Source organism: Balaenoptera ricei, chromosome 3 (genome assembly GCF_028023285.1).
Source record: "Balaenoptera ricei isolate mBalRic1 chromosome 3, mBalRic1.hap2, whole genome shotgun sequence".
Classification (NCBI taxonomy): Eukaryota; Metazoa; Chordata; class Mammalia; order Artiodactyla; family Balaenopteridae; genus Balaenoptera; species Balaenoptera ricei.
In genome coordinates this window covers 98,838,494-98,861,169 of record NC_082641.1, presented here as the reverse complement: position 1 = coordinate 98,861,169, position 22,676 = coordinate 98,838,494, and the positions used below count along the sequence as shown (strand labels likewise).

At 40.9% G+C, this 22,676-nt stretch overlaps 1 protein-coding gene across 4 annotated transcripts in view; it reads right to left on the bottom strand.

The window, feature by feature from the left end:
- Positions 1-22,676, bottom strand: part of TNFAIP8 (TNF alpha induced protein 8) — a 123,254-nt gene that overhangs the window by 5,702 nt on the left and 94,876 nt on the right. The window contains exon 1 of one of the 4 annotated variants that reach the window (XM_059919429.1): positions 19,311-19,384. The exons of the other annotated variants lie outside the window; for them this stretch is intronic. The gene's annotated coding sequence lies outside the window, so the exon portion shown is untranslated. Of the gene's footprint in view, positions 1-19,310; positions 19,385-22,676 lie in introns of those variants that run through there. 4 annotated transcript variants of the gene reach the window in all.

Genomic DNA, 22,676 nt, shown 5'->3' with positions numbered 1-22,676 from the left:
AATCTAAAAAAAAATGATATAAATGAATTTATTTACAAAACAGAAATAGACTCACAGACATAGAAAATAAACCTATGGTTACCAGAAGGGATGGGGTGGGGAGATAAATTAGGAGTTTGGGATTAACATATATACAATACTATGTATAAAAGAGATAAACAACAAGGACCTACTGTATAGCACAGGGAACTATATTCAATGTCTTATAACAACCTATAATGGAAAATAATCTGACATATATATATATATATATATATATAAAAAACTGAATCATTGTACTGTACACTTGAAGCTAACACAACACTGTAAATTAACTATACTTTAATTTAAAAAATGCAAATGTAAAAAAAAATAAAGAGGAAAGATTTATTATGTACGAGAAAACATCAAAGGACAGTAATACAAATATTTAGCATAAAAGCAGGGTACAGTGGTTCTGACTTGAGCTACAGTGGAAGATTAAACACAGGCCCACCTCTCCCTCTGTCTGGATCTATGATGAGAAACACGTAACCAAAGGTATGCCCAGGAAGCAACTAAGATGAACAGGAGATGTTCTCAAAGAAGAAAGTGCTGGAAGTACTGATTCACTTGTGTTTAAAAATATACATGTACGGGGGCTTCCCTGGTGGTGCAGTGGTTGAGAATCTGCCGGTCAATGCAGGGGACACGGGTTCGAGCCCTGGTCTGGGAAGATCCCACATGCCGCGGAGCAACTAGGCCCGTGAGCCACAATTACTGAGCCTGCGCGTCTGGAGCCTGTGCTCCGCAACAAGAGAGGCCGCGATAGTGAGAGGCCCGCGCACCGCGATGAAGAGTGGCCCGCGCTTGCCGCAACTAGAGAAAGCCCTCGCACAGAAACGAAGAACCAATACAGCCATAAAAATAAATAATAAATAAATAAATAAATGGCGGTGATATGAACAACATATGTACATATCAAACTTAAAAAATATATATACATGTACGCTGTTGACTAATGAAAAATGATACCTTATATCAAAAACATACAAAGGATTACCACTACATCAAAACCATTTAAGACTGTCTTCAGAAATACGTGTGAATGTTATTTGACATCTACTTATCTCACTGCCCCTCCTCTACGTCTTTACATCGCCTTTCTTGGCTTAATCAAACAGTCCATTTCAGCAACGTTTGCTGTAAGCCAAACTGATATTTAGGGAATCTTGCTTTTAGCATCAACAATTATAAATCTGGAGATAAACACTGATGTCAAAGTTATAATGACCCTGTATAAAAGAAAAAAGTGCTTAGAAGGGGGAAAAAAACCCAAAACCTTTTCATGACATTAATTAATGAAAAACTATAGTTCTCTGAAATTAGCAAGAATTACCCATAATATTACCCTAGTTAAGAAAATGTTAATATAGTGAAGTACTCAAGTCACTTTCTTTACAACCTCACCAGCAAATACATAATTTTTTCACCCATCAAATTTGTTATACTTGGAACTTTTAAACGGTGACTACAGATGCACATATATGTCATTGTTAATTCTTGCCTAGTTAAAATTTGATCCAGTGAGCCCAGTAGTAGGAAGGATGGAAAAGAAAACAATTTGAAGAGCATGACTGGCTGTTTTGGTCTGTTAGTAAAAGTTCTTTAAACAAATATATAAAACCTTAGCTCTCTTGCATTTGAATTACTCCAAATCTAAATAGGGCTTAGTAAAAAGACAGCTTTGGGGATAAGAAAGGGGCCATAACCAACAGTAAACACTGTCACAAGAAGTTAAACAGCTAAGAGTTGACCCCCCTACATTGGGATTTGGTAGTGGTCCAGGAGAAAAGCAAGGAATTGTTGGGACACTGCTGATACATGTGTGACACTAGCCTCCACACTCAAAAATTCCAAAGTGGGAAATTCAACAGGATAGAGAAGAAACAAAAAACCAAAAAAAAAAAAGAAAGAAAAAGAGAGTGACGGGTGGGGAGAGGGCCATATCAGCAGAAGCAGCAGAGATTCAAACTATGAGAGGGGCTGACCCTGAAAGGACCAGAAGAAATGACCATGGCAGCAAGCTGGAGGCAATCTTATCCAGAGAGAAAAAGACAAGTGCCAGGACCCTTAACCCCCAATCGTCCTCAGGTCACAGATGGAGACCCTAACAGAAAAGAACATAGTCTTGAGAAAATCAATACATCTAAGGTCCTTAAGCTGATGGCGAATGCAAATTTGGGTGTGTATGCATTTTCCTGACCCCAAGTGGTTGAAAATCAATGGTATGCCTCATCACAGGGACAAGCTGAGTCATTCACTCTGTGTCTCCTACCACCTTCAGAAAAGTACATGCTCATTTAAAAAGTCAACATATTAAAGAAGACAAATGTCAGGGAAGGTGGTGACTTTAAAAAGGGCTGAAAAAGAAAAAAAAAAAATCACTGGATGGTTTTCAATGGAGTACTGGGAATTGTAAAGCACTCCCTTGCAGATTCCTTTCCTTGTTCTTCACATAGCTATTTCACAACTCTGTAAGTAAATCTGGTAGTGCAAATGGCTCTTTTCCACAGAGATACAAATAAATTCTGTCTAGTGAAGGTGCAATTGCTTCCTCATTTTCTTGTCTGCCTGTGTTACACTTGGCATTCTCCTTTGAAACGATTATAAGAGCTTATTGTTCCTCATTAGTTAACGAGTTAAGTAAAATCTTCGGCATGTCCCTTTTGTATTTTTATGAGAGTCATGAGTTGACCTTCTTAAAAACATACGCTTTAACACATATTACAATTTTTTCATCAAAACCATATAAGGTAAAACAAAACAAACCAAAACAAAACTGCAGTACATATAACCCTTTAGTGAGAACTAGTACACATTTCCTGTGGCAACTAATTTCCCCAGGGTCCTGGAAAAGAAGAGTGTACTTATAAAAGTCCAATATCCCGTAGCTGATGGTTCCATGAACTGCCATACTGCTCAGGGATATTACTGAGACTCAGTTTCCCCATCTACAAGATGGGAATAATGATCCCCACCTCTTGGAGTGGTTGCAAAGATAAATGGACGTGGAGCACAGAGGAGGATCTCACAGAATACCCGTCACTGAACAGCTTTCTCCACAGGTTTGTTTAAAGAAGTCAAATTAAACTTCAAATGCCTTCTGAGGTTCTCTGGTACTGAATGACATTTGGTGAAAATTAATCAACTCCTTCCGGAAGTAACATGGAGCTTAGAAATGCAAAATGTCAAACGGTTGTGTGAAAACAAAGACCTCACACAGTTTAGTGAATAACGAGTTATAGATCCTTTCCATGATGACATTAAAAAAAACTAACATATATTAAAATTTCCTTTATCAGGGAATTTCTCTTTTTCTTAGGTGTTGAATCTGTTGTTAGCAATAGATTCAGTACCACAAGGACTGTGGTACGTAACACAAGTGTATTTTGTCTAGAGAAAACTGGCCCCGGGAGAACAGAAATGAAGCACCCCACAAAAAGACAAACAGTATCAGCATCCATCCAAAGCTGTGCAACAGAGGAAACAATGTAAAGGAAGTGGGCCACATATAAAGCCAAAGTGAAAGCCCACGGTGGCCAACAAGATTACTCCATAAAGTCATAGCTTTTCCCCCAGACTTCCCAAAGCTTCCCAGAGAACTAGAGACCCAAAGGCAGGGCTTCCTGCCAAGTAAGAACAGCATGGACGGAAACAAAAGATCAAGGTCGAGAGTCCTGGGTTGTAGACTTGGGTGCAATTTAATTTCTTTGAATCTGTTTTCTCATCTGCTAAGTAGGGCATCATTTCAAGGTGGTATGGCTTAAGTGAGAGTTACTGAGTTACAAATCAGAAAACCCCCAGCAGCATGCTGGGCTCATGACGACAGACCACAAATGCACACTGAGTTTTGCTTCCTTATTTAATACACTTGAGATAGAGAAGCAGGAATTCAAATCCAATATTTACACACACTGTATTCTTTCTACTCGTTTCTCTTTATATCTTCTATTTTCCAAATCTGTGGACAAGAGGAATTATGTCCTAAAGAAAACACTATGAAGGCTTTTCCCCGTGTGACCTTGGGCTGTTTTTGTTGCTAGAATTCTGGAATCTTTTCGTCACGATTTTGGGTTCAACTGTGTGTCTTTGATTCCAGTGGCTTACTTTTGTGATGATTTTGAAATTGAAAATGTCATTTCCTAAGTTTTAACACCTTTAACGTCATATTAGACTCCATCTCTGCTTTTTTTTTTTTTTTTTTTTAAAGAAGGGACATTTTATTTATTTTTTTATTTATTTATGGCTGTGTTGGGTCTTCGTTTCTGTGCGAGGGCTTTCTCTAGTTGCGGCAAGTGGGGGCCACTCTTCATCGCGGTGCGCGGGCCTCTCACTATCGCGGCCTCTCTTGTTGCGGAGCACAGGCTCCAGACGCACAGGCTCAGCAATTGTGGCTCACGGGCTTAGTCGCTCCGCGGCATGTGGGATCTTCCCAGACCAGGGCTCGAACCCGTGTCCCCTGCATTGGCAGGCAGATTCTCAACCACGGCGCCACCAGGGAAGCCCTTTTTTTTTTTTTTTTTTGCTTTTTTTTTTTGGTTAATTTGCTCCAGGAATCATGTTGACGCCTTGACTGCTTTCTGGAAGGCATAAACTCTGACAAGATATCCCTGCCGCCTCTAGGTGCACTAATACCAGGATTGGAAGAGAGTTGGATGATATTTATAAGAAGTGGTATGGTTGGATCCCACGGAATGTCAGTCGTGTAAATATTAGAAAAGAGGTTACAGGAATAGAAATGAACTTCGTGGCTACTCAGAGTGAGAGGTTTACAGTCATGAGAACCCCCTGGCTAGCCACCATATTTTGAACTTATACTACATTATCCCCAGAACTGCCTAGAATATGCATTATCTTATTGAAATTTCACAACAATCCCAAGAGGGAGGTTGTCATTATCCCCATTTACAGACACGGTAACGGAGGCCCAGAGAAATTAAGTTACTCTCTCAAGGCCATACAGTCAGTAAGTGGAAGAGAGGAGCTTGATCCCAGATAGGTCCAATTCCAAGCTATTCTCTTAAGAATTATGTTATAACACACAAGCATAAAAAAAGCTCTCTCTTGAAGTATGAGAAGACCTAATAATATTTGACTAAGTCAAGTGAAATAAAAGAAAAAAAAAAAGAGACCAGGTCTCCCTTGGAGGAAAGACATGGATTCCAAAAGGTAGATCAACCCGGCTGGGCTTGAAATAGCCTGTATTTCCAGGGAAAACTCAGAATAGTTGTAAAACATTGAAAAATATAATTTAAAAAAATAATATGCTTACGTTACTCAAAAGCCAGAGTGTAAATATTTAAAGTGAGAAGTCTCTCTCAGCTTTGCCACCACTACACAGTACTGATGCCAACCACTGCTGCCCAGAGGTAACAACTATTTTTAGACTTTTGGTATCCCTTCAGAGTTGCTGTCTCTTCTGCATAGATAAGCATATATATGGATAGATAGATTCTGAGCCAGGTGAAGAAGTCTTAAAGCCTTGCAGTTCTTAAGAAATGCTACTTTTGAGTGATGAGAGACTATAAACTGGGTAATTCCAGTTTATGGAATTCTATAATTCCTTGCATGACTCTGACATAAAATGGTGAGATGCCAGAGGCACGTGGCTATTACCTTTGTTCCCATACATGTGGTAGCAATAAGAGTCCTTCAGTGAGTGGTGAGAAGGTAGGAAGTATGAAACAGAGGTCTTTATTTAATTGGGGGAGGGTGAAGTTATGATTAGAGCAACTGTGCAGAGTTTATCATCCAAGTGGGATCCCTTCGAAAAGGGCACTATTAGTAATTACACTATGACAACAAATCTGTGATTGTTCCAGCAGGTAAATGTAAGTGGTCACTAAAGACAACTTAACTACTCAAGCACTAAAGACACTCAAGACTAAATAAGAAAGGGTCAAAAGTAAGGGTTACCCAAATATTTAGAACCTGAGAAATTTCTTGGGAACCCCACAAGAGCACTAGCCAGCTTTTATTCCGAATTATGTTAAAAACAACAAAAACCTAATTCTTCAAGAAGTTAAGAGTCTTAAGTAGGGGGTGGGTGGGGTGATTCCCTCGAGCTAAATACATTTGGGAAACAGTGTATACAAAGGTCCCATTTGAGTTGCAAAAAATGTACTAATAATATTAGAGGTCTTGAGGATTAGTGCAGTAAAGTAACATTTTAACTTTACCTACCCAAGTTTTCCAAAGTAACTTCTCAGACGACCCATTAACAAATTTGTAGGATAAGGTCAGTGAAAATTATTGGCTAACAAACTGACTTGAGTTCTTGCTAACCCTCTGGAACAGATCCACAATTGTCTCGTGCAAAGAGAGTCAGGCAAAGCCAGGTAATGTGATGACTGTGAGCGTGGGCTCCAGAGGCACACCGTCTGGGTCAGAAGCCTGGTTCTGCCACTGAGTGCCCGTGTCCCAGGGGCTAATTACCTAACCTCTCTGTGCCTCAGTATCCCCATATGCAAATGAGGATACCTGAGGTTGTTATGAAGATTAAATGAGAGTAATCCATATAAAGTGCCTAGGATAGTGCCAGATATTTAAAAATTGCGTCAGTTAACGTGAACTATTATTAATGTTGCCGTTAATGTTGTCATCCTTATTCTTAAGGTAGATACTGCAGAAGATCGGCTGGTATGGGATGATCGAGTCTTGTGATCATGACTTGTGAAACAGGAGTGAGGAAAGAAGAGAGGACATTAACCTGAAGACACGAATCATTCAACAAAACTTCTGAGTGTTTATAATGGTGTGGTTTCAGAGATAAACGACCGATCCTTTCTCTCCAGTTCTCTCCAGACACTCAGTTTAATGTGGCATTGGGGTGCGGGGCAGATAAGCACACAGCTTGGCAGAATCCTAAAAGTGACGGTAGCAAAGAGAGAGAACGATAATTTTGCTCGAAGGGGTGATGGAGGGAAACTAGGTTTGCAGAAGGTTTCACAAGTGGAGACTGACCCAGGAGTTTGCCTTAGAAGAAAAAGAAGATTTTGCCTTACAGAAATAAATGTGACTGCATTCCAGAGCTGACCTACAGAATTCCTACAGGCGAGTTAGGGATTAAAAATTCTGCCCAGCAGCGTACCTATCTATATGTTAGAAACCCAAGGATGCATGTGGGTCCTATGGATTTTAGAGAAACTTTAAACACAAACTATGTATAGCTTGTTGTCGAGGCCCAGGAAAACTTACTACAAAGGTACTCAGTTTGCGAGAAAGCACTGGCAGGGAGAGGACAGATACAGCAGGTACTTGGGCAGCATTCTCCGTGGCAAGGCCCACGTGCATCAGAAGGGCCTGGAGCTTTCTTCGAAATGCAGATTGTCAGACCCACTGAATCAGAATCCTCAGGACCGCAGTCTTAGAAGCTGCATTTGGAAGAAGCACCCTGATGGATGGTTCTGAGAGAGAGTAAAGTTGGAGGACCCCTACTCTGAGGTGTACTCCTACAATGCTGTACTTTACAATTTTCCAGTAGACATACTTTGGCCATGAAGACATGCTGTAAGTAGCCTGTGAACAGATGTAACTCCCCACTCAAATTTTTTTTCACCCAAAACTAGACGTGAGCTTGTGCACAGAATGCAGAGAAAATGTTCTCAGAATAGAGCTTATTATATTAAAGCCTCAAAGAGAACAGAAAAGTTAGTCTCTTTAAATGATACTTTAGGGCTTCCCTGGTGGCGCAGTGGTTGAGAATCTGCCTGCCAATGCAGGGGACGTGGGTTCGAGCCCTGGTCTGGGAAGATCCCACATGCTGCGGAGCAACTAAGCCCGTGAGCCACAACTACTGAGCCTGCGCATCTGGAGCCTGTGCCCCACAACAAGAGAGGCCGCAACAGTGAAAGGCCCGCGCACTGCGATGAAGAGTGGCCCCCACTTGCCGCAACTGGAGAAAGCCCTCGCACAGAAACGAAGACCCAACACAGCCAAAAATAAATAAATAAATAAATGATACTTTAACCAAAATTTGAACAGGGCCTAATAACTCTATCACTAAGCTTCATATGGGTTTGAAATTAAATAAAAATATCCTACAAGTGTTTATACCAAACTGACTTTAGTGAACTATTCTTTTTCATTTTAAATTAAATGAACCCTTCCTTATTTATTACATTGGATTAGGATACCATATGTTTTTCTTGAAGACTTTTCAATTAAGCTGGGTTTATTTACATATTTTCTTGAGGACATGAAGCCTTTCCACTGTTGATATAATTCAAGCTTCCACCAGATTGTGGAGGAAAATCCTCTAAACAAGCTCCATGATTTTCTACACTTTTCCACTCCCTAAGTTCTCCCATCCTGCCAGAGGCCCTGGCTCCTGATGAATATTTATATTCACGCCGGGCTTCGAAAACCAGTAACAGACTTTAAAAGCCAACACACTGGAGTGCAGTTTAGTTTTCGAACCAGCCCCTAAAACTGGCATCGATGGTCAACACACCCTTCCTGGTCTCCTGGCCCTATAACAAAGACAACCAGACGGCCAAATTACAGCTGACATTTGCATGGCACTCCGTAGTATGCAAAATATTTGCACTATAACACTTCCATGTGTTTATGAAAGGGTTTGTTCTGGTTTCGTCCTCTTATTATTATTTAACCCTGAGGGAGCAGGTGAGAGAACTGAGGCTCAGCAGTCAAGGGACTAGTCCAAGGGCACTGAGTGAGGGGCAGAGCCGAGGTACACGGCAGCCAACTATGGTGCGTGGCTGATCTGTAAGAAAAGTGAAATTAAGAGAATGTTTGCTATTTATGAATTTTCTATCAAATGCTGTGATGTTGCTGAGCCAGCTGCCTAATCCCACTTTTTAGAGCTTATCTGCTCCCCAAGATAAAGCAACTCCTTGAACCAAAAAACAAGGAGGATGGGTCTTACACATCAGAGAAGAGAAAAAAAAAAAAGAAAGAAAATAAAAATTACGTGTCCACCCTGCTCCACTCCTGAAACAGTCCTGCTCATCCTTTAAGGCTCAGTTTAAACACCACCTCTTCCAAGAAGGTTTTCCAAATCCAGCGGCGAAGTAATCTCCCAAATCCAAAGAAAAGAATAAAGTGTTCCCTCTTCTAATGTATTTTCTGCCTCGTGGGAGAATTAAATTCCTACCTTATCTTACTTGATTATAATCCTTGACAGCTAAGGTACCACTCTATTCATCTCTCTGTTCTTCAAAGTGCGTAACACCTGCCTTCCAGCTACCATGGGGTGAAAGAAACCTCACTGCTCTAATCTGCTTCCATGGAACCTATCACTATCTTTTCCAGCAATTCATGAAGATGTGTCAGGAAATCAATTCAATTTCATATATCTAGAGCTTAACAAATAAATTTACTTATACTCCATGGACAATATGCATTTTCTTTTCTTTTTTTTGCCCACTGCTTTTCTCCCCTGTCCTTTGCCAGAACATACAGAATGACCAGCCACTTTTGTTTGGTGAAGTGACCATATTTAGCTAACTCAATCCCTACAGCAAATGTTCTGGAATCTTTCATGAAAATATCCCAAAGCCATCTGTTTGAGTATTTTAGGAGCAGTGACTTCTTGGCCTCAGCTTGGGCATCTGTCAAATATGCATCCTGGCATAGCCTCCCCACATTCTTGACAAAACCTTTCCGCAATAACTGTATGAAAAGGTTAAGCTAGTCCAGCATTTTATAGCCATGTCAAGCCCTAAGAGGCCAGATCCCATTAAAGGTAAGCAAATGGTAAGATGCGATTTGCTGGGCCTTAAAGTGAACTATCTCATTCCAAGTATCAAGATACACTGAAGCTCTAAAACTCCAGGATATAACCTTGAAAAAAGAAAACCCAGCGTGCTTACCGCTGGCTACCTCCAGTGTGGCACTTAGGTTCTCTGTAAAGTGGTTTCTACCCCTCTTTCTAACCTTTTTTCTCTGTTCCTAATGCTCAGGTATCCTCCATTGTTTTATTTAGATCAGGATGCCTTGTGGAGGTTGTAACCTGGACACCCCGTTGTTTGGCCTGTACAGTGTTGTATTCTTCTTAGAGTGAGTGGTCCATGTTTTAAAAAATTGAAAAATTTAACCTCAAAATCTGTGTTTTTGATTTTTTTTTTTTTTGAATAATCATAAGACCTGACCAAAACGGGCCCACATTCCCACATGGCAACCGTGATCTTGAGTTAAGTTGTGGCTGCCGCCTTTAGAAGGAGAACACCCTGCCCGGTTTACCACAGGTCCTCCCTGGACATCACCACACAGTTACATTCAGCTCCCAGGCTCGGCAGCCATTTGTGTGGATGATTCCTCCTTACGGAAATAAATGGGACTACATTTCAGAGCCAACCTACGGAACTCCTATTGGCTCTTTGGAATTCGAATTCTGCCCCGCAGTGTACCTGTATGTCAGAAACTGAAGGACATGTGCAAGTCCCATGGATTTAAGAAATAATTTAAACCTAAATTATGTATGGTCAGTGAGTGTCTATGGAAGGTCTGCTGGGGAAAAAGGTAGGAAGGCTAAGAGTAATAATAATTTGTTTTCATAACACTTGTTATTTAGTTACAGGCATCAAAATCCCCCCCTAATTTCTACAGAATGTGTTCGCTGAGTCTCAGAGAGGTGGTGAATTTGCCAAATTTCTAAATATCCTGGGAGAAGTTGAACTTGGATATTCCATACCAGTTTGGAGCGCTACACAGTAAACAGACTTTTAGCAGAAAAGCCTTCTCCCAGTCAGTCACTCATTCATTCACTTAACACATTTTTTACTGAGCACCAAAACGCCTGCTCTCAAGAAGCACAGATTCTAGTAGAGGGAAACCTAAGACACAAATAAACAAATGTGTATAAACAGGTCAAATAGTGGCAGGGGCTAGAAAAAAGTAAAGGGAGCGTGTGTGGGTTTTTTTGAGGGGGGGAGTGAGGAGACAGTGGGGGTGAGGGGGAGACTATTCTATTTTATCCCTGTTATTTTAGTCAGGGAAGGCCTTTCTGGAAAGGTGACATTTGAGCAGAAATTTGAAGGAAGCAAGGGGGAGCCATCTTGGGTGAAGTCCTATCCATTCCTCAATGATCCTTCCCAAATATATCTTCCTTGAAGCCTTTATTGACTAACCCTGTCAGAAACGTTCTATCCTATCTCTCACTCTTTTTGCAAACTGCTTTATATCATAATTATTTGCTTCCATTTTCCCTGAAAGTAAAATCTTTGTGATTGGTTATAATTTATTATTTATTCCTTGCCACAATAAATGCTCAATTAATCTTTAAAATGTATCTGCTGGGTCAAAAAAATTCCCAGGTTGTTCTGGGGGAACAGGAAGCCAGGGGAGGAGTGGGAAAAGAGTACTGGTTTTTTATAAGACATAAGAAACTATAAATGAATTATTTTAATTAGGTAGCATATCTCAAATACTTTAATTAGGTAGCATATCTCAAATATCATATCTCAAATTTACCTAAGAAACGAATATTGCAATATAATCCTTTCAAAAAAGTTTATTGTAAATGAGTCCACTCGTAACTTAAGATAGGCATCCAAAAAAAAAAAAAAATCATCTTCTGATAACACTTGAAACTGGTAAAAATTACTGAATAACCCACACTCTGCAGAGATAAGATAATTCTGTTTTTCAGAGAGATGTTGCTTTTCTAAGATTAAAAAAGGCATTTTTTAAGGATAAATTCATAAGAAACTGGAAATTTTAAAAGGCATAAACTCTACCTTTCTTTGCTAGTTTGTTAAAGAAAAAGTTGAAAATTAAGTTAGGGTTACAATATAAAAATCTTAAGTTTTCTCTTTTTTCCTTATTGAAATTGGCTAACTTAAAATTATATTTAGAATTAAAAATAATAAAGCCAAATAGTTTTGTTAAAATAATCATAATTCTTTCATGTTGAGTCATACTTGGTATACTAAACTCATTTTTTGGTTAAAGAAAGTAACTAAAAATGGTCATTATAGTCAATCTCTTTTAAGAACTAAAAATCATTTCCCTAAGTACATTAACTTGCTGTCTTAGAGATGGATTACTTCCCTAATGGTAGATATTTGGGTAAAATAAGCTTTGGCAAATAACGTAACCAATCAATTTTACCACCAGTTGCCAAATAACAACAAAATAAATCACTTCTCTGAAACACTTTGGCAGCGCGCACCTTTCTGTAGTTTTGTCTTTCCACCCACTCACTCAGTGCTCCAGAATTAAGGCCACCATCCCACCTCTCCCCATTTCTGTCACCAGTCCTACTTTTAGAGATGGAAGAAGCCATGGACACCACAGGCGGAAAAAAGAGGCCCAGAGGTTAATGCAAGGTTACAATGCGACCCCCATTAACTGCTGGTTGCTGGCTTCCCTGGGGAAAGGTGGTTTGGGATTATCAAAAGTAGCAAAGAGTAATTCCTCCATTTAAAACAGAGCTCACAAACTTTGGGCTGGCAACACATTTTGGTTGGGCCCCCATAATTTTTTTTTTCTTTTTAAAACCGAGATAAAATTCATATCACATAAAAATCACCATTGTAACCATCTGAAAAGGGTAAAACTCAGTGATTTTTATTATATTCACAATGGGCAACAATCATCACTATCTAATTCCAGAATGCTTTCACCAACCCCAAAATGGGCCCTCATCGTGTTTTAATTTTGTTTTTCTAATTAGTAACAACCATGTAAAAGTTGGGAGCATTGACCTAAAAATGCACATTTCCCATTTCTCAAGAAAAATCTGACCTTCTGGTAACATTTGGGGGCAGGGGGTGCAAGGGGGTAAGAAACAAGTCCTGTCCGGTTTACCACCTGGCCACACGCCCACAGGGTCCAGGAAATGAGCCAAGACGTGTGAGTTCGCCACCCCTGCTTTAAAGGCTCAGGGACTCAGATCCTTCTGAATCACTTTCCAGACCTGGGTGTGACTCCAGCAGTGATTCCAAAGGGCTCGCAGCCCTCTGTTCCCCTAGCTGGCAATCAAGCTGAGCAAGAAGACTTCCTAGTTCTGACTTGTCAACATATCTCTAGGCTTCCACCACCTTCTAGACTCACCTTTCCCTCCAAATGCCTTGCATTTTCCACCCCAGCATATTTGCTGAAATCTCTCTCTTCACTGAAAAAGCCATCCTGTATGTACCTGAGCAACACTCTAAACCCTCATCCTTTGAGCGCCACTGTCACAACTTGCCTTTGTTTTGTTTTTTTATAAAAGAATTTACACAGTTTTAAAAGGCTGCTTTCCATATACAGTTATTACAAAATTTGGGCTATATTCCCCATGCTGGACAATATATCCTTAAGCCAACAGTTTGTACCTCCCACTCCCCCGCCCCACTAGTAACCACTAGTTTGTTCTCTATATCCGTGAGTCTCCTTCTTTTTTGTCATATTCACCAGTTTATTGTATTTTTTAGATTCCACATATAACTGATAACATACAGTATTTGTCTTTCTCTGTCTGACTTATTTCACTTAGCATAAAGTCCATCTGTGTTGCTGCAAATACTTGCCTTTGTTTTCTACTTACTATCTGTATTTTATTTCCCTCTGGTTACTTGTTATTTAAAAAAAATTTATTTATAAAAGGAACCATATACACAATGTGAATGGAAACTGGCACTCCTCCCCTAAATATACCATAATCATAAAAATCATTAAAAATTTGTTAAACCATAAAAATTATTTCAATGAGGAAGAAACCCCCCATACTGTTCATTTCTAGCCAGATATCGCTGTCTGCCAAAGGCCATGAGCCCCATGTCTACCTGCATGGCACCAAAGGGGTGAGTCAGTGTGAATAAGGTGGCAAAGGTCACACAGCCCCAAACAGGCATTCTCTGGGAATGATGCAAAGAATTCCAAGGGAGCTGAAAGGGACTAATCGTCTTGTAAAGTTACTGAAGATGATCTAACTCTGTGCCTGGGGCCTCCTAAAATCATTTAACGTACCGCCACCAACGGTACATGCACCACATTTTGGGAAATCCTGTCCAAAGCTTCCTGCCAATGCATTCATCTCAACAGTTGTGCCTCAGATGTCTCAGCCACAGATAGCCCTTCCTGAACCTCTCTAACCCAATGTGGCATCCCCCTTGCGTGTACTTCCTCGTGCACATGTCTGACATCTTCTCCGGACTGAAAGCCCCTCAAGGACAGAGACAGGTCTTCCATACTACATAATCTTCTCTGGTGAAAGCTACTGGCATTAACTTACACCTGGTCAGATTCCTGGCATATGCCTGTCTTGACATCCCCAGCGAGGAGAGTTTTGAAGTGACTTTCAAAAATTGCAAACCAGTTTCTAAATGAACTAAAACATGTCCTAATAGATAAAGTGTCCAATGTGCTGAAAGACACAGGGATAAATAACTGCATACCTTTGCTCTTTCTTAAATTTGAGGATTTTATAAAGCACTGAACACAATTACTATTGGTGTGCTAAGTGAGAGCTATCCTATTTAGGTCAGGTTTTGCTTTAAAGGGAAGGAAGTGTGCCTAGCAGGCTGGGAAGGGGGTTAGGTGTCTAGGCTTTGTTTCTGGGGTGGACAGAGGGGCTGAGCACCTTCTGTGATGACTCCGGGTGTCACACATGCCCAGGAAGAATTGGTTCACACTACCTGGCTCAACTTGGTAAAGAGACACAGGACAAAGATTTCCACCGGCAAATAAAAGCAGTGTCTACTAACCTAACATTAACAATATATATATATTAGGAGACAATTTATGATGCTCAATTTGTACTTTTATGGTATCCAGATTAATCTTCTAAAAGATTGGAGGCCTTATAAGATCAGTACACATGATGCACATGATGCTCATTTATAAGGCTAGAAATAAAATTTTCTGAGTCAAATAATTAGCAAGTTTTATGATCATATCTTTGTTCTTGGGAAATATTCCTGATCGTATCTAGTGGTTATTTTATATTGATAAATAACAGAACCTCCAATTAAAGCATTGTTTCTATGGACAAAGACAATCTACTTTTTTTGAAATTTTCTTTTTCATATGATTTCTAATACCTTCATTCCTGCAAAAATAGAAGATATCTTAGAAGAATAATGTTGAATTTATCTCTAAGGTGAGACAATGTAAATTGTAAAGATTACATGCTTAGGAAAAAGATAAATCAAGTCTTTAGAATGTATGATTTGAGTCAGTTTCTAAATCTGAAAATTAAATCTATCCTAACCGAACAGTTTCCCCCTTGAACTAATCTGTTAATTTTCAATTCAAGTCATTCAGTCTACTCCTGCTTTGAAAAGGATGGTGAGGGGAGTTAAAAAACTTGCCAAAAACAATGGCTTTTCCTCTTACATTTTCAGCATCCATTTTTAATGCCATTTGTTGATCTTAGAATGAAGGAAACAGATGCTACTGTTGGACATGAAATGTCATCTCATACAGTATTTTTAAGCTGTCAGCTGTACAGTTTGTCTTTATTTAGGCAATGGACAAGTGCTTCTCTGTACCTTTATTTCCCTGAAACATACAAATACACAAATGCCAGAACTCCACCCACTTTCCAATGCAGGGCACGATCTATAGGAAATATCCAAAATGAATTCTGCCATATTTTCCCTGTTGACAAATCAAAATGAAATCTTTTTCCACTACATACTACAGAATAAAATAAAACCATATGCCATACTGCCCCCACTGAAACTTAGAAACCATGTTTAAATGAATGTTTAGAGACTCTAGCTAACCTCAAAAGAAATTTAATTCTTGAATAGCAAGTGTCTAGCATCTATGAGTATTTTTCTTCCATTAAATTGGTATTATCACAAAATAGAGCAACCTTAGATACAGGCCAAAAAAAAAAAAAAAAAAAAGAGAATGTTTTAGAATTCTTGGATTAAGATTCTAGGTTCCAAATGTAGGCCTCAATAATCTCCCAGGTCTCCAAAGTTTTAATGGCTCCTAATAAAGTATCAAGGGGTCAGAGGTTGGGTCATCTTTTCTTGAGCTGACTTAACAGCTCACTGCATTCTGATGGAGGAAAAAGAATCTGAAATATTTTAATACAGTATTTTTTTTTCATCATGAGGGATAGCTGAAAGAATGCCTGGAACACTAGTTGGAGGCTGGTGTTGGGTCAGTAGAGGTCTTAGTAACAGTTATTCCTTTGTCTTTGGGCTCAAGGCAAAGCGGTGGCCACTTTGGGAGCCCTCCTGGTCTTAGAGGCAAGATTTTCTTTTCAGGCACAATTCATATCATTTTGATCAGCAGTTTGCCTTTATCATCCATTATTTTATAGAACTTCTGAGCATGTATGTGCATGGTTAAAGAGGGTTGAGGCCTTTCATTTGCTGTCAAATTCTGATTAAGTCCATTTCTTTTCTTCTAGGTATAAATAAGTGAAAGCTGAGATTTTAGTTCTTAGAAGGCTTTACCCAGCCCCAAAGGTTTTACATCTGGATCTGCCCACTGTTTCTCTGTCCCTCAATCAAGTAACATCTTTTTCTTCTCTAATCTTTCTCCTAAAATTGCTTTTTATTTTAAACTAGATTTAACTAGTGATAAGCTACAATGGCTAGAACGCACGCAAGAACTCCACAGACGTACAATTCCAATGAGCTGAAACGGAGAGATGCTTCTGTGGCAACAACAGCTACAAAAAACTAGTCAGAAAAAAAAAGAGGCATTTCAAACACAAGAGTTGCCTAAAACACTCCCTTTTCTGTTGCCCCACAAGATGTGCCAGAAGCACTCTGATAATGAAGCCCACCTGACCCAAATTTGAAAGACAACTCTCCAGTTCCCATCAACTTTTCAACAGAGTAATAAGTTAGCCTGTTACAGACTCCAGCAGCCTAGACAGATCTGGTCTGGTTAAAGCCCACCCATGGGTCTGTGCTGAGCCTAGGCATGACCGCTGTGATTCAAAACACTAGGTAAGAGACTGATTATCACCCCGAAGGCCTCAAAGGAACCAGCACAAAGAAAGTCCTAATAGGCCTTCTCTTAAATGCCCCTCATATGCACAATATATTCTGAATGTCCATCTTGGTTTCAGCTGACAGCTGGCACCATGGATGGTATAACCACCTACGAAGCACAGTCCCCTCCTGTACCTAAAACCCAGACAGCAAGGCCAGATGATGACTCATCATCAATGTCTGGATGATCCATCAATCACATGAAAATAGCAGAGGTTTAAATTCTGCAAAATATTTTACCCTCTGGACCATATGTCTACCCTCACACTTCATTGGTTATCAAGCATTTTCCGTTTCCCTACACTGTGCCCAACATCATAAAAACTAGAAGAGTCTTGCCACAACAAGGCGACAAAGGTAGAGAAGTAGTCTTCACGACAAAGGTAGAGAAGATTAACATTTCAGATCAGGGAATCATTTTATTCAGTGAAAGTTTGGCTTGTATACACAGTTGCCCTTTTCCCCTGAAAACATCTGACCAGGACAGATATAGGTTATTTGGAGCACAGGAGTCCTATATTTTTAAAAGACTTGATTTTTATCAAGTCCTAATCCAAGGCATAGCAGGGACTATTCTACTCTGTCCTGCCTCGATCTCGAAAACAGAGAAGACCGTAAGGAGGAGCACAAGAAGAAACATCATTTCAGAGCCACAGCCACATTCTGCTCAAGTATGGTAACTAGAATCCCATTCTTTATAACTTTATGATTTGTTTCTAAATTTGGCAGATAAAGCTGAGTTGTCCCAAAGAACCATTACTGACCTCACCCTAACCCAAACTAAAACTATTTTGCATGCATTTTGTATTTTAAATCATCATTCCCTGGCAAGTTTCTTATTTGAAAAACAAAGAGAAGCTCAAACACCTGCAAAGAGTTAAGAGAAACACTTTGTTGTTGTTGTTAGAGACTCTCATCTAATAAATGTTGTCTCTAATTCAGCATTTCCACAAAACATGGTGTTAAGACTTCATAAATCCCTAAGACCAAAACAAAGAAAAAAGAAAAAAAAATGCTGTTTAGAATAAGAAAGAAAGGAGAGAAAAAACTGTATTAAGAGAGGGTAAGTTATGTTATTTAGGGAGACAGCAAGACAAAATAAAATATGAAGTTATCTTTGAAGTCCTGAAACAATAACTGTAGGCAGAGAGGTGCTAAAAAACCTTTTGGTATCTGTCAAAATAGTATAGATTCTTCCTAAGTTGCTAAGGGGCTATCTGACAAAAGAAATCGAAGAATCACTAGAATGATTGGAAGTAACTTTGGGGGAAAAAAATGCTGCTTCAAGTAGGCCTTAGATTCAAGAAGACAAGTCTTGAGTATACAGTTGTCTGGGCACGTCCTTGACGCTTTCAGTTTAAGCTGCTACATAGGCAGGTGAAGATTATTGCCCCATTACCTACCTCAGGAGGGTGATGATTTAAAAGGAGTTAAAAATAAAGGAGGCAACAAGGAGAGAATACTGACTCGAGCTGAATCGCACGTCTATTCAAATATCCTCTTATTTCATTAAAAAAAAAAAAACCCACCAACACCATAAAGTTTCAATCTGTATAACAGAAAATGTCAGGTGAAGTGACGGCCTGGTAAAAGTGAGAAAGCCAAGTGGCTGCTGAGAGCTTCACACTTATCAGCCATGTTGAACTGAGTGACAAAGATCTATTCTGCCCAGAAATCCCCCACTTTATTTTTAAGCCTGGAAACTGGTTAGTCATATCTATACTGAACACTTCCTGTCCAGGGGCACGATGATGGCGACAAACTGCCAAGTTTAGTAGCTGCTTACATTCAGTCAATTGAGTCATTCATGGAATAAAAAACAGCCTCAAACATTAAAAAACATCTGGCTAACTGAAGCTTTAAAAGATATGCAATGAAAACAGGTTTGACTATTTCACAGAATAAGGATAGATGGTGCCATGAAAACAAAACAGAAAGAACGGAACATACAATGTTACTCTAAGAGACTATTTTCTGGTAGTTCCTGTGATATTCCAGTATTACTACCAAATATAACAGTTCTCTCACTCCCCCCTCTGGATTAAATAGTCCAATTGACATTCCACATCTTCATTTACAAAAATGCCCCAAGATGCAGAAGATCTCAAGGAACTAAGCAACAACAACAGAATCAATTTATTCCTTCTTGTGTTTACTTTTAATCTAATATTTTAAAGGAAGGGTCACCTGAGAATTTTAAAGAAACAAGAATATGAGGGACTGAAATACAGATCAGGAAGGTCTTTATCCACTGGTCAAACACCATAATGTTACATTAAAAACCCATCTTTGAGAAAGAGAGGAATACAATTAAGGATTGTTTAAGAATGACCCTTTCCCTAGCAGCCCCGAGGGCTACCTCAGGCTTCAGTTATAATTTACCTGATTAACTCTTACACATGCTGAGACAAGCCAGCTGAAGTTCCACCGCTGAGAAGCACAGGGAACACCTCCCCTCCCCCCGCCCCCAGCGCTGGCACAGGGGCAGCCCCAAAGCATGCTGGGATGGACGGCGACGACAAGAACGTCAAGTAACCGCTCCTGCACTTCCGGGGTTATCCGCTTGATCATCAAGTCAGAGCAATGATCGTGTGAGCCAAATAATGGACACCAGCTCTGCCCATAAAAACCCTCCGCCTGAGACTCTTCAGTGAGCTTGCTGGCTTAGCAAGTGAGACTTGCTACTGAGTGAACCCCGCAGAAATTAGGCGCAGCTTCACTGGGGGAACGGCTCTCTCCTCCTCCCACAGCCATGCACTAAAAGTCCCACTGGCCTTCCATCCAAAGGATGGTACGGTACAGCTGACTGCTTTGAGAGGACTCCGCCGGGCTGGCATTACTGCTTTTCTAATTCATCATCTGCCATTGGCAAGCTTTTTGAGGAAATCATTTTTATAACCCAGTAGAAAGTCACTAGGAATCCAAGCCAACACAACACAGCCCTTGCTTCTGACCAGCCCCGATTTAGCCGTTGGAAAAGCAGCAGCATTCCTCAATGTCACGTCCTTGTTTATGGGCCCCTGCATTAATCCTGCCCGAGGAGAACTGGAGTGCTTGTGTGTCCTCCAGACGCCACTATGTTCACGGGCTCCAAGCTGCATCTTACTTTGGAGACCAGCACTCCTTCATACCTCCTGTTAACTGCACAAGCAAACAAAATAAACAAACTGCCACAACTTCTCACCTCAGTCACAGTAGTCTCTTGCCTCTCTAGTGTTGCATAAATTATCTTTTTTTTTTTTTCCATTTCAAAGTTATTTCCTTACACCTCCCTTCCCCTCTCTCTCCTAGGAGGCTCCGCATCAAGTCTGGGTCCCACCCTGTGCCTGCCACTGCCTGCCACTCCTCCTCCCTCCCACTCACTATTTCTTCCTCATTGTTCCCTTGAAATGTCAAAACCTGCCAAATGGCCACTCCCTTGACTTCCTTCACTATTCTTGTTTCCCAGTAGTTCTTCTCCTTCCCTTTTGGGGAAGAATTCAGCCAGGGGCTACTGGCCCCTGAATTCTACCTCCTTGGAAACTCTGGAGAGACTCCTTCTTTAATTATCTCCTTTCTCTGAAGAACCTGAGTCCAGCGTTTAGACTTGTGGTATTGGGGAGGGGTGCATTTTCATTCTAGCTGTTTCATAACTGACTTAATTCTAATTTTAACCCTCCAAGGTGAAAATGGTTTTGTAAGTCCTTTACAATAAGGAGAACAGTCAGTGCACTAAGACTTTACTGTTATCAGATAACTTTACAGAAGAAAAACATTCCTTGGAGCAAGCCCATCCTTGCTTGCTTTTTACAGAATGGGAAATGAGTACTTCTTAACCAGGTAAATATTGTAGGTAGGCCACGGGTGGGTTCTGTCTTTGTGATTATAAGTCTCCTTATTTATCCAGCACCTCCTGGGTGAAGCTGTCTAATCACTGATAACAAGCATTATCTCATTGGTGCTCACCTCAGGAGAGATTAAAAATTCCTCAGAATGGCTCACTTACTAGTGTGGCTCAAATCCTATTTAACATGTATAAGACTAAAACCCTCAGAGCTTCAGAGTATATGTCAAATCTAGGGTACCCCTGGCAGAACCACCAGTGGTTTTCCAAAACATGCATTCCTGTCATAGGGGGAAAAAAAACAATGCGGCAGAGAGGAAGTGAAGGTGAAAGAGAAGAGAGAAAAATTCCCTAATTCTCAGACTGGCCAAAACTTTTTCCCAGTATGAAGAGCTGGATTAAATTTCCTACCTATATTCACTTCTTTACCCTTAAGCACCAGGGCTGATTTTGTGCAATGCCACAGGGAGAGGTCAGAGGTGATGGCGGTGGAGATCAGGAAGGAAGCTACTGGCAAGTAGGCCTTGGAAGGTGCTAGGATGATCAAAGTCTCCCTTCCTCAGGAGCCTGGGTGCTTGCTCACAGCTGGGGCAGTCATCCCCTGGGCCCCCCATGCCTTCCCTCATTTCCTAGGGTGTCCACTAAATATTGATGGAACACTCAAGAGGTATTCTTAGCAGATGAGCTCTTCAAACACAGGCTCAAAGCTTTTGCTGAGGCCCAAGGAGAAGACAGCAAAGCAATTTTCTACAGCCCCTCTCCTTAGACATGGCTGACCACTGCCTCCATGGGGCTCTTGTCCTCCTGGCTTCTAAAGCCCTGTTCTCTCCTTGGTTTCCTCCTACCTCTTGAGTGTCTCCATTTCTGTTTCCTTTACTGGATGCATCTACCTCTTTCCCTTGTAAAAGTGGGTATTCTCAGAGACTAACTCCACAGACCAGCCCCCACCTCTCTCTTCAATCTTACCCTCAGAGATCACATAAGGGAAATCAATTCTCCTCTTCTGAGTGGAGAGTCACATACTTTTCTGCCCAGGGTCCTTTACCAGGGCTCAGCTGATCCTCCAGACCAACCCAGGGTTCTTGTCAGCTTAGTATTCCTACAACACTACTTTGCACCTACCCTATTCCAGCTCAAAACCCCCCAGTTCTTTACAATAATTGTGTTTGCCTCCTAAATGGTATCTCAGGCATGCTTTAGTCTAATGTCAATGCCTTCATTTTTCTAATGAGGAAACTGAAGTTCTGAGAGACTAATCAGTGACTGAAGGTTGCACAGACAACCAAGGGCAAAGTCAGGAGTACAGCTGGTCTCCTGATTCCCAGTGCCTTGTCTGCTACCCATAACGTCCCTCTGGGCAGCTTGGCTTCTAGGCTGGCGCCATGTACCACTGCAATACAGCCCAACCAACTGCCCATGAACCCTCCACTCCTCGCTGCTGTAAACCTCCTTCCCTCACTCCCCTCTGCTCTTCCCTAAAGGGCCCTGCTGAAGTCCCAGCTAACCCCTCTGTGAAGGCACTGCTGCCCACGGCAATGTCTGGTGAACACCCTCTCCTCTAGATTCTCAAAGGCTCTGCTGCCTCATCTTCTGACCTGTACCCAACCTAAGCTCCCCATCATGTATTTTGTCCTATGATTGCACACGTCCTGTGTGTGATGGCCTGAACCAGGAGTTCTTTCAGGGCAGGGCCCTCTATACACACAATCTGCTTCTCCAGGCCCCGCAGAGGAAGTACTAACTCAGCCAACATTGGCTGCTATGAGTATCCCAGGGAAGGCAGCAGTGATTGAGGGAGAGAGGCTGCACCTGGGAAACAGGACTGTCCATGGTGTGCAGAACAGCCTGTACTTCTGGAGACACCTCTGGTCCCCAGCCCCTCAGCCTAGCAGAGGGGGCCACATGAAAACACATACCTGGGCCAG